The sequence below is a fragment of the Pelodiscus sinensis genome, chromosome 6 (genome assembly GCF_049634645.1).
Source record: "Pelodiscus sinensis isolate JC-2024 chromosome 6, ASM4963464v1, whole genome shotgun sequence".
NCBI classification, from domain to species: Eukaryota; Metazoa; Chordata; order Testudines; family Trionychidae; genus Pelodiscus; species Pelodiscus sinensis.
The window spans coordinates 53,909,120-53,925,960 of NC_134716.1; the positions used below are offsets into that span (position 1 = coordinate 53,909,120).

At 42.8% G+C, this 16,841-nt stretch overlaps 1 long non-coding RNA gene across 1 annotated transcript in view; it reads right to left on the reverse strand.

Annotated features, from left to right (window-relative positions):
- Positions 1-3,223: 3,223 nt before the first annotated feature.
- Positions 3,224-16,841, reverse strand: part of LOC112546942 (uncharacterized) — a 38,637-nt gene continuing 25,019 nt past the window's right edge. The window contains exons 3-4 of the long non-coding RNA XR_012905086.1: positions 6,306-6,382; positions 3,224-3,355 (exon numbers count right to left, since the gene is read on the reverse strand). This is a non-coding gene — a long non-coding RNA (uncharacterized LOC112546942). The remainder of the gene's footprint in view (positions 3,356-6,305; positions 6,383-16,841) is intronic.

Here is a 16,841-nt window from a genome sequence, read left to right on the forward strand (position 1 = left end):
TTCTTGATAGCTTCTCATCACTCATTGTCCTTTCCACTTTTACCTTGAACAATTTTCCAAGCCCTGTAATTGACTAATAAACCATCTTGTTAGTCTTTAAAGTGCTACATTGTCCTGCATTTTGCTTCAACTACCCCAGACTAACACAGCTACATTTCTATCACTATTCTAATTGACTAAGGGCATTGTTACATAATTGACGCCTGTTCTCTTCAAAACAACTGTAACTAACTCAGCACTCAGACAATGTTTCAAGAAATGCCACCCAGAAACTTGACTTTTTTGTAACTACAACTCTTAAATATGTAAAGTTGTTATTATACAAAATACTGTATGGGAAAAATTAATTAGGGAATGTATGTAAGAGAGAGAGAGTGCTTGGACGATGAATGAATGGTTCTGAGAGGTGCCAGCCTGAGAATACAGCAACAAAGGGCTGAAGAAGGCATCAGGTGCCAGTGCAACCAAAAGGTGTCAAGTGGAGAAAACCAAGTACTGGAGGTCCACCCGATGAGATCACTGATGAGCACCTGGCAGCCACCCTGGAGACATCAGCATACTGCAGCAATTTCCATAGACTGGCATAGGAAGAAATTCCTATAAGAACTGGACTAAAAAATTATGGAATCAGAGTCCAAGGTTCTGCTGCCAGCCCACCAGGAGCTTCAGATACGCATCTGATCAGGACTTCGCTCCCCACTACCATCACTTGTGTACAGAATACCTGGCCAGTATTCTGTCACAAGCAACTTCCAGGCTGGTAACTATACACAGAACTTGAATGAATGGATGTATGAATGAATGTTTCTCTCTCTCTCTCTCTATATATATATATAAGTGTATAAGGGTTAAGTAGTGATAGGAATAAGTAGTTAAACAACATTGTTTGCTTCTATCTTTATTTTTTTATTATTATCTTTACAATAAATGTGGCTTTTTGCCTTATCCCCCTCATAAGATCCTGCTTGCTTTTATTTGGTACAACAAACACATTCACTTGGATCATTATTCCACTTGCCCATCCTGCTACATGTGATAGTAGCAGACCTGAGCACTTCAACCGTATAACTTTAAATGATAAAGTCCCATTTTCAGAGACTAGGCCAATAGACCATGGCACTCTAATGCTGTGTCTGAATAATTTCAAAGACCCAGTAGAAGAAGAAATAGTGGAGAATGAAGAGACCTTCCTAAGGTGAAGCTACTTACTCTGGAAAAGTTAAGGGGAATGTTGCTCCCTACTTCCCAGAGGTCACAGGAAAGACTGGGGATAGAATGGAGAAAAAAGAGGACAGGTGCACTCACGACAAAGTGCAAGATGATGAACTGGGGGTAGAAGCACCCACTAAGTTAGGTGTAAGATAGGTGAATTTTTGAGGAGACACTAAGATAAGGAGTCTTCCTGTTTCCTGCCTTGCAGTGAGGGGAAACACATGGGCTGTGTCTACATTGGCACCCCTTTCCGGAAAAGGGATGCTAATGAGACACTTTGGAATTGCAAATCCGCGGGGGATTTAAGTATCCCCCGCGGCATTTGCATTTACATGGGTGCCGCTTTTTTCCAGCTCGGGGTTTTTGCTGGAGAAAAGCGCCAGTGTAGACGCGATTTTCCGGAAAATAAGCCCTTTTCCGGGAGATCCCTTATTCCTACTTTCAAGGGAATAAGGGATCTCCCGGAAAAGGGCTTAGTTTCCGGAAAATCGCGTCTACACTGGCGCTTTTCTCCGGCAAAAACCCCAAGCCAGAAAAAAGCAGCAGCCATGTAAATGCAAATGCCGTGGAGGATATTTAAATCCCCCGCGGATTTGCAATTCCGAAGTGTCTCATTAGCATCCCTTTTCCGGAAAGGGGTGCCAATGTAGACACAACCAGTAGGAATAAGGGATCTTCCGGAAAAGGGCTTATTTTCCGCAAGATCCCGTCCAGACTGGCGCTTTTCTCCGGCAAAATCCCGAGCCGGAAAAAAGCAGCAGCCATGTTCATGCAAATACCACAGGGGATATTTAAATCCCCCGCGGAATTTGCAATTCCAACTGGTCTCATTGGCATCCCTTTTCCGGAAAGGAGTGCCAATGTAGACACAGCCATGGAGTCTGATTAGATTCCTATTTGAAAATGCCACATAGAACAACTCAGATAGGTAAATCATCAAAATACCGATGAAACATGAGAATGTAATTTTCACCCAGTAAAGCTGCTTCTTGTTTTTCTTTGCCAGGTGTTTCATCCATGAATACACAAACCCTGATCTATTCTGTAGATAAAACCCAAATTGGAGGCTATCAGGGCTGGCCTATGGGCAGAATGGGTGTACTGATCAGTTACCAAATTGCAGGCAAGTGATAAATACCAGAATTGGGGTTAAGCCACATCAGGATACCAATACATCAGGGTTGGCACCTGATTACAGATAACAAGCAAACAGCAAAATCCAGGCTAACCCAAGGTCAGAAGCCAGAGTCTAGGGTCTACACAGCAAGGCACAATCTGAAACAAAGACAAGCAGGCAGTCTGCAGTGTTGTTCAAACAGCTTCTCATGTTGGCTTTCTTGTTTATATAGCAGTATGCACCAGTCAGTGGACTGTGAGGGGCCAAAATAGCTCTGCTGGGTGTCACTTCCTCCAGAACTTAGCTTCCCAGCGTCCTTTATCAGAAACCCAGTCTAAACTTCCTATCCAGAAGCTTCAGTGGCCCAGACCCTCCCATCCCATGGCCCCAGGTTTTAGTCCCATAGTTCTTACAGAGGAATAGCAATGGGCAAAGCCAAGCAATGCAAGAGTAAAGGCTCAGTTGGCCCCCCAACAAGAGAAAATTTAAGAATAATAAACACAAAGCCTTATACCTAGGGAACAAAGAAAAGAGAAAAAAGGCAGAGAATGTAACCATACAGCCACAGCTAGTGCATTAATTAATTCTCATTGAAACTTACTAATATTTCTTCTCTCCCAACAAATAATCAAACCCCAATTTTGTAATAAGGAAAATATTGGGCCACTGAGGAAAGAGAAGTTGTTCCAGACTTATTTTCAGAAGTGGTTAATTATTTTAAAAAGTTTGAGAATTACAATTATCTGGTTTTAGATGGACACTTCCTGTAATCAAATTAAATTAGCTGATAATCAGGATCACAGGAAGTTATATGATCACCATCCAGTGGTTAGCATTATTATATTCAAAGAGATGGGCACATATGAAATATATTACACTTAGACTTACTGTGCCACAATCGACAGTGCAGCTCTCTGAACATTTGGAATCCATCAGTGGAAATTTTAGCCTCATTGGTTTCAGAAATTCCTGTGGCTTGATCACAGCCTAAGTGCAGACAATGTCTTCCGCTTCATGTGTCATGTACTGGGAGAAAAAAAATTTGATGACACATTCCAAGTAAGAGGTTGCAATGGCTAGAAAAATAGCATTGGAGGAATAAAAACAACATGAGGTCAGAGTCAAAATAGGACCCAGAAGAACACAGAAGCAACACAGTGTTTTCTTAAGGTATGTCTACATGGCAATAAGACACCTGTGGGCGGATGGCAATAAGACATGGCAATAAGACATCCCAGGCCAGATGACTTGCACTCAAGGGGCTTGGGCAGTAAAGCTATAAAACTGCTGTATAGACAGTCAGGCTTGGGCTAGAACCGGGGCTCCGGTGGGACTCTCCCCATTTTCAGGGTCTTAGACCCCAGGCCTCCAGCCCCTAATGTTCATGAAGGAGGGTCCCAGAAGTCAGGCTCCAAACCAAGTCTAAACATTTACATTTACATTTTACAGCCCACGAAGCTTCTTCTGTGAACTTAGAACAATTGCGCATGGATCTGTGATTTGACCAGGTGACTCCATACTCCATCTTCACATGTAATTTTCCACAGTAAGAACAATGGGATTCCTGCCACATGGCAGAAGCCATAAAAAACCCTGGAAACATCTCCATGTTGCCTCTTTCCTGCTCCAATCACAGGACTATGAACTATACTAATGGGAGAATTCTAACAAAGGGACTAGGGTCCTTCAATGATTTGGAAGCAACCAGAGACTTGACTTAAGCCAGCAGTTTGTTCCATCACTGCTACATTCCTGAACTAAGAACTCTGCAATTATTTTGTGTATTTGATTCCTTTAACAGGTTTCAACTCTCACCTTTCTCTCTTTTTATAAACAAACCTTTAAGTTTTAGATACTGAAGTGTTCGCAACAGCATGATTTTGGAGTAAGGTCTGATCTGACCTGCATGTATGGCTGGTTCTTTGGGGTCAGAATAACGTATTTGATAAGATGGGTTTTAAAGAACCACTCATCTTTACATTCACTGGGGAGATTTTTGGAGAGAAGGGGTGATACGAGGACTGAAATGCCTCAGCAAATTGATCTTCTGATTTCTTGTTAACTACAGTGAGAAAGAAGCTTACTTTTGTGACTAGTTTGGTATATCTTATGGGAGAATAACCACCAACATTTTGGTGTGTATTTGCTGGTGTGACCTGAATTTGGTGTTCTCAATTGTAACTCAAGGACACAGTTACAGTGAGCTTAACCTACTCTGAGGAGCTGAATGAAAGGAAAAGAAGCTTAAGGGTATGTCTACACTGCATTCCTTTTTGAAATACCCTATTTTGGAAAAAGAAACACTGTCTAGACACGGTTATTTCAAAAGAAAACCCTTCTTTTAAAATTATCCTTACTCTTCATAAAATGAGGTTTAAGGGTAATTTCAAAAGAAGGTTTTTCTTTTGAAATAACCACGTCTAGACAGTGTTTCTTTTTTCAAAATAGGGTATTTTGAAATAGTGCCCGGATGCAATTATGCAAATGAAGCACGGGAAATTCAAATCTGTGCTTCATTTGCAATTTTGTTCACCTGCATTTGCATTGCTCTCTCAAAAGAGGAATGTAGTGTAGACATACCCTAAGAGAATGATGGAAGATGAGATCTACTTCTGCGACAAGGCAAACTAGATTCATAGGTCCTGCTAGAGGTTCATAGGCCCTACCTCTCCCCAATGCAGCAAAGAGCAGACTAGAAGTTCTCTATACAGCCTAAAGTGGCTGGAGAGAAGTAATCAAGCAGCAGGGCTGCTGAAGTGACCAATCAGGGCCAGAAGAAACCTATAAAAAGAAGCAGCCAGGGTAGAGCAGTCAGTTGCTGCCTGGAACACATAGAAGGAGGGTTAGATGCCTGGTGGACTCAAAAAATAGTAGGACTGCAAACAGCTCGCTGAAGGCAGGACTGAGTCCAGGGAACTGGTTTCAGAATCTAGCCAAACCAGGCAAAGGTTCTATGATGGTCCCTGAAGCCCTGGTTGAACAATAAGCTGAAAGAGCAGTAACTGAGACTACCAAGTTAGGCTCCCATAGGGTAGTTAAAGAAGGCAGTGTCTCTAATAAGGAAGCCCCATACTGGGGGGAGAGGGAGGGAGAACTAGAGATTATCTACTCAGAAGGGGGACAATGTATGTGACTTAGAAGGAGGTTTTAGTTGCTGAAGACCCACTGGGCCATGCTTGTAAGAGGCAGGTGCCACTCCATTATAAGAAAAAAAAGAAAAGCAGGCTCACACTTCACCAGAAAAGGGGTGCCCATGCAAAGTGGGTGCTGCCCCTTTCAAACTGAGTGATTGAAGGCACTTATCAGTCAGAAAGGGGGCACTTGTAAGAGGTGGGTGACAATCCAGTTACAATCTCATTTTTACTCTACCAATTTAGATTCTCTCATGTTTCTTTATATCCAGTTGCTGAGCTTGCACATCACCTCTGAATCAGATCCACTTTGTGAAGAATCTATAATTCACATTGATTTACCTGAATTATTAAAGACACGGTATAACCTGGACCTAACATCACTTAAAGTCTAAATTCAGTGGATCTCAATCTAATATGTGCAACTGAATGTGAGTAAGAATGGTGCACTTATGAGCATGTATACTACAATGCACCTGAAGGAAACTGTAGAATACAGTATCAGTCACTTTGATGTGTAATTAAAATGGCCAGGAGGATGGCAAAATCAGAGGTTATCATTGTTTATTAAAGTTACACAGAGAAATTGGAATTATAACAAACTAGAATAACTTAAGACACTTGAAAAATGTAATATGTCCACTATGTAGTTTCTATACAGATTGAAGTTATTACTGGTAGGCCAAAAATCCTCATGATCGCACCTTTTTGGTTATGGATGTCAACTGCAGTTATTAGGGAAGTCACGGAAGAGTCAGTTTGTTTAAAACTGTGAAAGAAGTTGGCTTAAGCACAAAATATTTCCAAGTCTAAAAGTATTTGAGCAGCATTATACATGAAGTTACCTCAGCTCTAGAGAGCAGCAACCAGACTCCATCAAATAGGAGTGACACCTGTTAAATATTATTGAAGGCCTTTCTTTCTGTAAAAGACAAAAGTGAAGAAGTTAAGAGACACTGCTAGTACTGCAGCAGCCTTGATGAATTCAGCAGATTCTGAATTGTCACTTAGTTTGTCAGCAGATCTCAACGGAGTATATGTACAAGACTGTATTTTACAGATACTTGCACAAGAATAGAAATAGAGTAAAGGCAATAACAGCAACAGAAGCTTTCCTGAAAGAAATCCAAACAAAGTACATGGACTCACTAGCTGACCATTTCAATATATTCTCATTTCAATATATTTTGAATCCAATATATTTTAAAAAACAGACTGGTCAATAGGGAATCATGCCAAGTTAGAGTTTCCAGGCATATTGATTTTTGCCATTCTAACAGTAAACTACATGAAATAGGGAAGATGTATGAGCATGTATTTACTCTGCTTCCTGCAGTTTGATAGGCTTATTCACTGAAAGCTTTGTCTTGACAAGAGCCAGCATGGTACTCTTTCAATACAGCATCTATTTGGAAACTTCATATCTGATGAAGATGAAGATGTAGACTTTATGAACTAAACATTTAAGGTTTTATTGATGTTCTGATGAATACTAATTTTCAGTGAAACTACCGGATGACTAAAATTAAAAATATCTCAAATACCCAATCAATTTACAAGACAATGATAGAGAAACATTTCTAATATGTGCAGATCATCATTACTACCTACTTCTTGCTTCAATAAAAATGTTTCCCTCTTTGCAAATATATGAAGTATCAACTTCTAACTACATTATTTCAGCATAGATCAAGTAACTTAATGGTACCAGCTATTGAAACAGATCAACAGAACATGTATGAATTATGCTAGGACATAGAGGTTCAGTCTTAGCCAATAACCACAACTCCTTACTCACAATTCTTTAAAAGTATACTTCAAGACACTTGGTTTTTGGGTAGCAGATATTTTAATTGATAATAGAATAAATGTTTATAGAATAATGAGGTGTTTTAATTTATACAAATATGCTGTAGAAGAGTGGACTCCCCATCGGTACACCTCCTCATGGCTGGGTGTGGTACAACAGCTGAGTCTTCTTTAGTGCCCCCCGCTGCTGCTGACTCCAGTCCTATAGTGGTGCACCTCTTCTAGCACTTTGCCCTCCAGCCAGATCACATTTTCATTCTGCACCTCTATCAGGGCAACAGAAAGTCCAACAACTAATTCCAATCCTGATGTCAAGTCTCCAGCCCCGACTCTAGGTACAGTGGATTTAATTGTGCTCTCTCTCTAGGCTCTGAGTTGTCCTTTCCCCCTTTAATATCAGAAAACCTCATTACACCATCCCAGTGGCTGGTAGGGGAATCTAGACCTACCCAACCCACTGCCTCCCTGGACTCCTTACCATTAGTCTTTCCTCAGACCTTTTCTCCTAGGTCCCTCCTGGGCTTTTTGTAATGAGCTTCTTGCAAAGATGTGGTTTTGATCTGTGTGTCAGGGTAAGCCAGAGGATCTTGTTCCAAACCTATGCCTCCCAGGTATCTCCACTTTCAAGTACATAGAGACTGCCAGGTTCTTCCCTCTCTCCCTGTAGCTCCTCAAACTCCAGTCCAAGTGTCCTTTACCATCACTGCATCTTGGGCATTGCTGCCTCTTGCTTCCTTCTACCTCAGGACAACCAAGCCCTTGCCAGAGTCTTCCCTGACCCTCTCTTCAGAAGCCTCCTTCTGGCTCAGAACCTTCTGCTTTTGGCTTTAAACTTCAGGCTTTCCTCAGCTTTTAGCCCAAGAGTGGAAACACCCAGCTACCTTCTCAACCAAGTTCCCTCCCAGGCTTGTTTTCACTATCAGGTACTCGTTCCTTTATGAAGACTGAGCTCCTTCCCAGTTGAGTTTGATCTTCAGTTATACCTAACACTCATATAGGTGACTCTGGGTGTCCTAACTGGTCTCCAGTTTATTTTAAGCCATGGTTATCCAGTGTGGGGTTTAATTTAGTTTATCACAATACATATTTATTACATTGTTGTGAAAAGTTTAAAAAGAACACCAAGTTAGAGTTAAGCACTTAAAGCTAGGAAACACCAGTATTAAGCTTGTCTGTGCATTCTTAATCTAGTCCCTTAGGAATATGAATTATGAATTACATTATCACATACTATCTTTCCCACAGTACACCTGCCTCATTCAGTGCACAGGCTGGAAGTTGATCAAGGAATGAAGTAGGGATATATCACTAGCAGCTCCAACCTCTTGGCATTTGAAACAAGCTGTTTCCTCCTTGCCCCCTGCATTCTGGGACACCACTAAGAACAGTGCCCTGGTTCTCAGTTCCAGTGCTCAGGGTCATAGTACCTCTCCTTCTCAGATGCTGGCTGGAGCTGTTGAAAGGAAAGTTCCACTCAAGAACATAATGGCCATACCAGGAGAAAACAATGTTCGATCTGGACCACTGTCCTGTCTTCTAACTGTGGTTGATGCCAGATGCCAGTGATCCAGCCCCTTTCATCCAGTCCCAGCTTCTGGCAGAGGGAAGCTTAGGGACATCAAGAGTATGTCCATTTTAGCTAACAGCCATTGATAGCCCTATCCTTCCTCTGAACTGAATTATTTTTTGGACTCCATTATACTTTTGACCCTCACAATATTCCCTTGGCAATATGTTCCACAGGTTAACTATGCATTGTGCGAAGGAATACTTCCTTATGTTTGTTTTAAGCCTGCTGTCTATTAATGCAATTGGGTAATCCCTGGTTCTTGTGCTGTGTGAAGGGATGAATAACACTTCCCTATTCGCATTGTCTATATCATTCATGATTTATAGACTTCTGTCACATATAAGCTCCTGCAGCCCTAGGCTGAAGCAGGTTCTGTTGCTCTGTGGAAATGGTGTGTATGCAGTCTGACTATCATGTAGGATCTGAGAGTGGAAGGGAGAAGGCTCAGTGCCAATGGAATCATTGAAGAATGTGCTGCCACGGTATAACATGTTTCTACTAATCATGTGCAAACAGATTTTCAGAAGCTTATTGCTTTGATCACATTTGAGTAGTTTTTGTTTCGTTTTGTTTTGTTTCTCCAGGGATGTCAGACGTCATCCCCCTCACCAGTGCCCTCACCAGTGCAACTCCCCTGCCCAATTCCAAGACTCTGCTTTGAAGCATGGGTGTACTAGCACTTCTTAATCAAAGTTATAAGAATTTCTTTCATATGGGCAAAACAGTGCATTTTCCCCTCATCTCATTTTCAAAAGGGTTGAAGTGATTGAGCTAAAGATTAAACAAAAATAAGTTAGCCCGAGGCAGCATCCGGAACCGAAAATCTGAATGGTTTAAGTTTGGCCAAGTTCTAAGCAACTGAAAATATGGGCTAATGGAACATGTTGGGCAACATTAATTCTAGGCCTCACTGGCTGCACAACCTACCAATAACCCTAATAACCTACTAATAACCCTACCAATAATTCAGTGACAAAAAATAAACCAAGAATAGTTCGGACTTCCAGCCCTCATTCTGGAGAACTACATGAAAAACTGGACACTGTCATAGAAATACATTTAAATGATCATAGAAAGGAGCTTGCTATCTAAATCTAAACAGCATGTACGCTGTTAATCATTAGTTAAATATGACTGACCAGGACTCATCTACACCTTGCATTTTTTGAGCAGTAGTGTTCATATTAGCAACAACTAATATGGACATGAACCAGTTCAATACCAGTTGTATTTATGTTTAATGACTTATTGATCATTTCTTCTTAACTTTTGGTCTGAAATGCCACACAATTATATTTTATGCCTGAAGAAAACACAGTCTAGAACTCAATCCAATTTTGCCTTTGCCAAGAAGTTTATTCACTCATTAGACCTTCTAACAATACAGGCAGTCCCCGGGTTACGTACAAGATAGGGACTGTAGGTTTGTTCTTACGTTGAATTTGTATGTAAGTCGGAACTTGTACATATTGTAGGGGAAACTCTAGCCAAACATTTCTCCAGAGCTCAGTTTTATTCTCCCACACCTCACTTCCCTCAGTCCTTTATTCTCAAGCTGAGGTGTCTGCTGAGAAAAGCCGCTCCGTGTCTCCCTGGTCTGCTGGGGGGGGCACTAGCTTCGCGTCTCCCTGGTCTGCTGGGGGGAAGCAGCTAGTGCGGGGTTGCTTCACCCCGTTTGTAAGTAGGGATCTGATGTAAGTCGGATCCATGTAAACCGGGGACTGCCTGTATCCACAAATCCAAATATGCTTTTGATTGATTTTACAACACCAAGGAACATTTACCATGAACCCCTGTATTCAACAACTGCATTCTGATCAAATAAGTTAATTTGCTCAAAGAGACAAGACATCTCAATCCCTGACTTCAAGTAGAATAATTTTCTTTTTAAAAAGTGCCTCGTGGACATACAAAAATATGTAGGAAGTGTTGTTGTAGCCATGTCGGCCCCAGGATGTTAGACACACACAGTGTGTGAGGTAAAAATTGTCAATTAGACCAGCTTCTGTTCATGAGACAGACAAGCTTTCAAGCTCCCCAGAGCTCTTCTTCAGGTCTGGGAAAGGTATTAAGAGTCACAGCTAGATACAAGAGCAAACAGATAGTTTAGCCTAAAAAGTTCACCCACATTTTAAGGGACTTTCAAGGTGAAGTGACCTATTAGCACCCCTGTAATCATCAGACAAAAAAGGAGGGGGGAGGGGATAGGTCAGTGAGTTTCTGATTATAGTAATAAACCCTAAATCCAGTGTTTTTAGTAAGACCATGATTGTTCATGTCTAGCAAAGTTAAGAATTTAAGCTGCGAGGCTAATCTTTTAAAAGTGTTGTGTAGTTTTCTTTTTAAACTAAGGACTGATAGGTCAGTTATAGAGTGGTCGCTTTATAAGCAATGTTCACCCACTGGTGATCAGGATTCCCTATAAACTGAGCACTTGGGTGGTCACCCAGAACAGATTCAAATACTGCCTAGCTGATTGGCAGAGCTCCCACAGCTGTTAGCATGTGTTTCTACTGGTGGTGCACATCCACACCTACTCGATGAACATAAACTTTATTCTGCACATTTATGGAAAAAATTGGAGGGATTTTTGCTGGTGATGGTGTTTTTGTCTTTTATCATTTTCCTGTGAGAGTTCTTTGGCTTATTTTAATTCATTTTAAAATTAATGTCCGGAACCTTGGAGATGAGCCACCAGAAGCCCAGCGCAGATGAAGTCAACTACTGTGGAGAACACTGATGAGTTCATTTATCTGGTCTGCAAACCAAGTGCAAACAGTTGCATCAAATCAGATGTCCTTTGATGAATAGATCTTGCCACCTATTGAATTAAGTACACGTCTTGTTGGTGGGCACAAAAAAAGTCTTTGTGCTAAGACAGAATTCAGGATCTATCAAACCAGAGTACTACTTCTATTTCTAGACAGGTCAAAAACTTGCAGGGAAACTTGGAGCAGCCAGCTCACTCTCACTATCTCTACAATTCTCAGTAGACTATGCATAATTGATTTTGATGATTTTGGAAATGAATTATTATTAACCAAATTAAGGCCATTTTTATTATGAATGAGAATGTTCAAGCTGGGTTTTCAATATGGTTTAACTAGTCTACTTCAAATTCACACCTGCAGTTAATGAGGATTAACTCTTCTGGAAGTCCCTGTGTAGACAGGTCCTTATTGAAATAACAGAGAAGTGAGAGTCTGACTCTGATACTCTATCTTAATCACAAGGAGGCATTTTAATTTCCTAGAAAATCTCTACTCTGTTACCATCTCATTCTAGGTAAAGTTATTAAGTTCTCCCTTAATATACACATTATTATTCTTATTTGGCCATTCATGCAGTCTGAATTAAGGCTGTTAAGTAACAGTTAATTGACTAGTCGAGTAGTCAATGTAATTTCCATCAACAACTCGATAGGCACTTCCACATTCCTCCTTTGAAATGTACAAGAGCCCCTGCTGGAGCTCTTGTACATTTCAAAGGAGGAATTCGGAACTCTGCATGCAGCCTGTGGCCAGCGGAAGTCCCACTGATTCTGGGCTGCACACGGCGTGCCAGCTTTGCACACGAGTCCCCAGCTGACCCCAGGCTTTGCAATGCAGAGTCCCTGCTGACCCCAGGCTCCATGCTGCACTGCTGATTTGAAATGCCACGCGGAGCTGGGGTCAGCTAGAGACTCCCTATCTGACATGGGGTTCCATGCGGCATTTCAGCAGAATCCAGGATCAGCTACGGACTCCCCAGCTGATCCCAGGTTCCGCGGAAATGCCACGCTGGAGCTCAGGATCAGCCGGGGAGTCCCCAGCTAAGCCCAGGCTCCATGTACGGCAGCGCTGCACAGCTGATCCCCGGCTCAGCTGTGCAGCACCGTCCCTTTCAAACACTGAGGAGGTGTTTCAAAGGGACAGCACTGCACAGCTAAGCCGGGGATCAGCTGTGCAGTGCTGACCCTTTGAAGTTTCCCTCCCTTTGCTGCCTCTATCTGATAGAGACGGCAGGGGGTGGTGGGAGAGAATTGACTAGTTGTCACCTATCCCACCCTCCCCGTGGTCTATGTGGGACAAGGTCTCCCTCCTACTAGATAGTATAGCCCTGTACTGAGTTTAATCTTGACTCCCCTTGCATCCCCTTGATGGCCTCTGGGGCTGGGCCTGTCTCACCACAACCCACCACTTGGGGAGCCATCTGAGCTTATGGCAGCTGGTTCAATAAAAAGTTCTGACCCAGCGCCTCCTCCCCTTAGCACATTCCTCCATGTCCGACGCCTCTTCCCCTACACGGGGTTGGCTGGGCCGTAGCCCTATTAGTCTTTGCAGCAGGTGGTGGCTTAAGCCTATTTCCACCCATAGTCCAGTCACTACTGGGGTAGGAGAACTCAGGCCCTTCCTCACAACTGAGCTCCAGCCCAGGACCCTAAAGGGTACGACCACAGGGCCCTATCTGAATGGTGAGCAGAAAAGATGCACTCACAACCCCTCTCAGGGGATTGTCCTCAGTGATTCCCCCATCCTGGGCTTCTTCCTACCAAGGTTAGATGCTGCGTTGGTGTCTGCCGCCTGTTGGCCCCGTCTGGGTGTTCACCCAATGCAGCTGGTGCAGGGGTCCCTGGGACCAGAGTAGTGGGGTTGCCGACTCACAGGGCCCCAGCAGCCACATAGTCCCAAGGCCAGTCTTGGGCACCCCCTCGCTGGGGTCGTCCTTCTGGGCTTCCTCCGCCTGCCCCTCTGGGTCCGCTGGGGTTGGGGCTGCTTCCTCTGCCGTCCACCCGAGGTCTTCCTCCCCCTGCACTGTGGCTCCACCTCCCCTGGGGCTACTGGCCCTTGGGCCTTCTCCTCCCTGCCTAGCCCCCTCACTCCTCTTTCCTCATCCTTCATGCTCCTCTTCCTCCTGCAGCCCCAGCACCGTGTTTAAAATCCCCACAGCACCGCTAGAGCATGTACAGCAGCGTTGGGGAGCGTCGGACGGCGCAGTCGCTGACATCAGCGCCCCTGGCATCTCCGTGCTGCCGACAGGGACGGGCTCGCTCCATCACACTAGTCTTTAACATCCCTAGTCTGAATTCTCTCTCTTTTCTCCCCAATACAAGACATGGTAACTCAGCCACACATTCATAATGATTTAAGACTCTAGGTAACACTATTTACCATATAAGAACATAACTTTGTCCTACACGTATTCCATTCACAATTATATACACAGGTCACAAAGCTTGTGGTGGGACCATGGGTTACTTCTAAAAACAAGTAATTTTAGGACAGTATCTATGTTGCTAAGAGCTTTGGAGAAAGAGAAAAAACAAACACTTTTTCAGGATTAAAACTATAAGAGGGTTATCAGAGGGATCAAAATTCAAGGCTACCATATAATCTCTCTCTCTCAATCTCTCTCTCCCACTCTCAATCTCTCTCTTTCACTCACAGACTCACAGAATCAATTTGCATCTATTTGAATAGCTTCAGCTCTCTCACACTTCTGGATAGTTTGAAATATCTGTTGATAATTGGTACCGGAGGGTACTCGGAACAGAATCATTTTTTTTTAAGTTCTGGTTGTTAGCTATGTTTAATCTCTTTCATACAAAGTGCAATACTTCTACAAATCACTATGGTTCCCTAACAGTTGCACACCTTTTTAAACCACTTAAAGTCCTTTTCAGATAATGCACTGTGAAACTAATGCTGACCTTTTAAAATTGTGCCCAAAGTCCTAGTCAAATGAATTGTTATTCTGGCCATCCTGCTTACTGAAAAGATGGCCTATGCTATTCCCAGTGCATTCATTCCAGAAACGTTAGCTGTTTAATCATTATTCCTATATACCTGCTTCTAGCCTAGCTCCATTTAAAAAAACAACATTTACATTCTCTGCCTTTTATCAGGCATTTTTCTGGATGCTTATTACTGGCACATCAATGCAAAAATCTAACAAATCAGAAAAGGACGCTTTAAATATGTAAACTGAGCAGACAGGATATCACTAGCCAAATGCTAAATGCTAGTAGTTTGAGAAATCGTAAAATCACCCTCAGTTTTCTCAGGGGGAGGAGTATACACACAAATGAGGGCATTTTAATGTAACCAAAAACATGAAAACACATTATGCAAATTCAATAACAAATGTAAAATGATAAATTAGCAAGGTACTATTTAATTATTACTGTGACTAATTCCTATAGATCATGCCACAGCAAATGAACCTGAACTTGTTCTGGTTGACTGCAGTGTTTTGTTGAAACATTTCCATTTGGTTTTGTTGCTGCTTATGTAGATCACTGAAGGAGATAGCATCTGTTTAATGAGCTCCCACTTCATTATAGGGCTGTACTACTTACTAAGTTATTCTCTTTAAGCATGCAGGCTGTGTAATGTGGCGTTGTTTTAAAGCAAATACTAATTTATGATTACCTGTCACATTAGGCCATTGAAAATTGTACTCACGCTGGCTGGCATGAGCAGAATGTTAATGAGCTGATTATGGACTTCAGTGATGTCTCTTGTTTACAGTCCATGAAGTAAATTCAGATCCTAAGCATACTGGCTGCACAATGAATGGCGCTTTAGAAAGTGACAGCGAGAGAGAGAAAAGCACCTCCACATGTAAAATCACACAGGCTATTGTCTCTGCAGCCATCCAATTAAAAAATGATTTGAGTAAACTATTATGGGATCATCAGAAATACTCATTAATATCATTTAGAAATGAAGCTAAATGGCTATGGAGCTAATAATTCACTGTCATTTTCAAAATGCAAACATCCAATCATATATGCTTTCTGAATGAAGAAGGCCGGTGAGAACACAAATTCCAAATCATAAGAATATTAGTATTTTACTAGAGTTATATGGCTGACCTCCAGCTTAGGAGAAGGCTGTAGAGTGAACAAAGGTGAGGGAGATCCAAGAGTCAACTAATGCTAATAAAAGAGTAATAAGGATCATCTGCATATAAACTGATTGAATAGCATCTTGGGACAGTTTAGAAAAGTAATTTCTCAACACTGTGAAGAGCTGTCTCTTGGAATAGCTAGGTCTGGAGCACACAAGAGAAGAGGCTATCATGAACTTAATTCCTATGTAATACACAAGAGTTGGTTCAAGAGATGGCTGTAGAGCAGTGGTTCCCAACCTTTTCCCAATGGGGACCCATTTTGACAATTCAGGAAGACTTGGTGACCCAGGGCAGTTCAAAAAAATATGTGAATGGCTCCTTAAGAGCCACCTGAGGAGACACCTGGTGACCCTTTTGAAATGTAATGGTGACCCATATTTGGGTCCCCGACCCATAGGTTGGGAAACCCTTCAGTAGAGGATTCCCTAAGTCAGGGGTAGGGAACTGTTTATTATCACGGCTCATTAACTCTCAGGAAAAAAATCAACTGCAAGCCACATGCAAGTGAAAAGTAGTGTCTGATCCAAAACCCATCCCTTATGCCCCCCTGCAGAGCCATGAGCTCTCCCACCATGGCCACTTGCCCTGAGCCTTTCCCAGCTAGTCCACCAGTCCCAGAGTTCTAGTCCACTCATCTCAAAGGAGCACCAGGATGGCACATAGCCTCAGAGCATCACAAGGGTAGGCAGTCTAACAGCCCCCCCTCTCCAGTCTCAGAGCTCCAGGAAAGTGGGTGGGCAGTCCTGCCATAGTGCCTCCCAGCCCTGGCTGAAGCCCAGGGGGACTGGAGGAACTACATGCTTCATGGTGGTCACCAGGGTTGAGGGACTTTGGCAGGGTGGAGTGTGGACAGGTCCACGCCTGTCTGTTAACGGTGTGACAGACCAGGCTGGGTCTGAGCACAGCTGAGGGCATCCGCTCAGGGCAAATTGCTTAAACTCAGGGCTCCTTCCTGCCCCTGACTGGAGGCCATTCCCAAATAGGCCACAAACCAGTCACACAGAGCGTTTCCACTGCCTACTTTCTGGCTAGCCTGAAGCCTCATGAGCAAAACCCCTCAGACACACCAGCTCTTCTTATGCCCCAATCAGTCCCGGGCCTAACACAC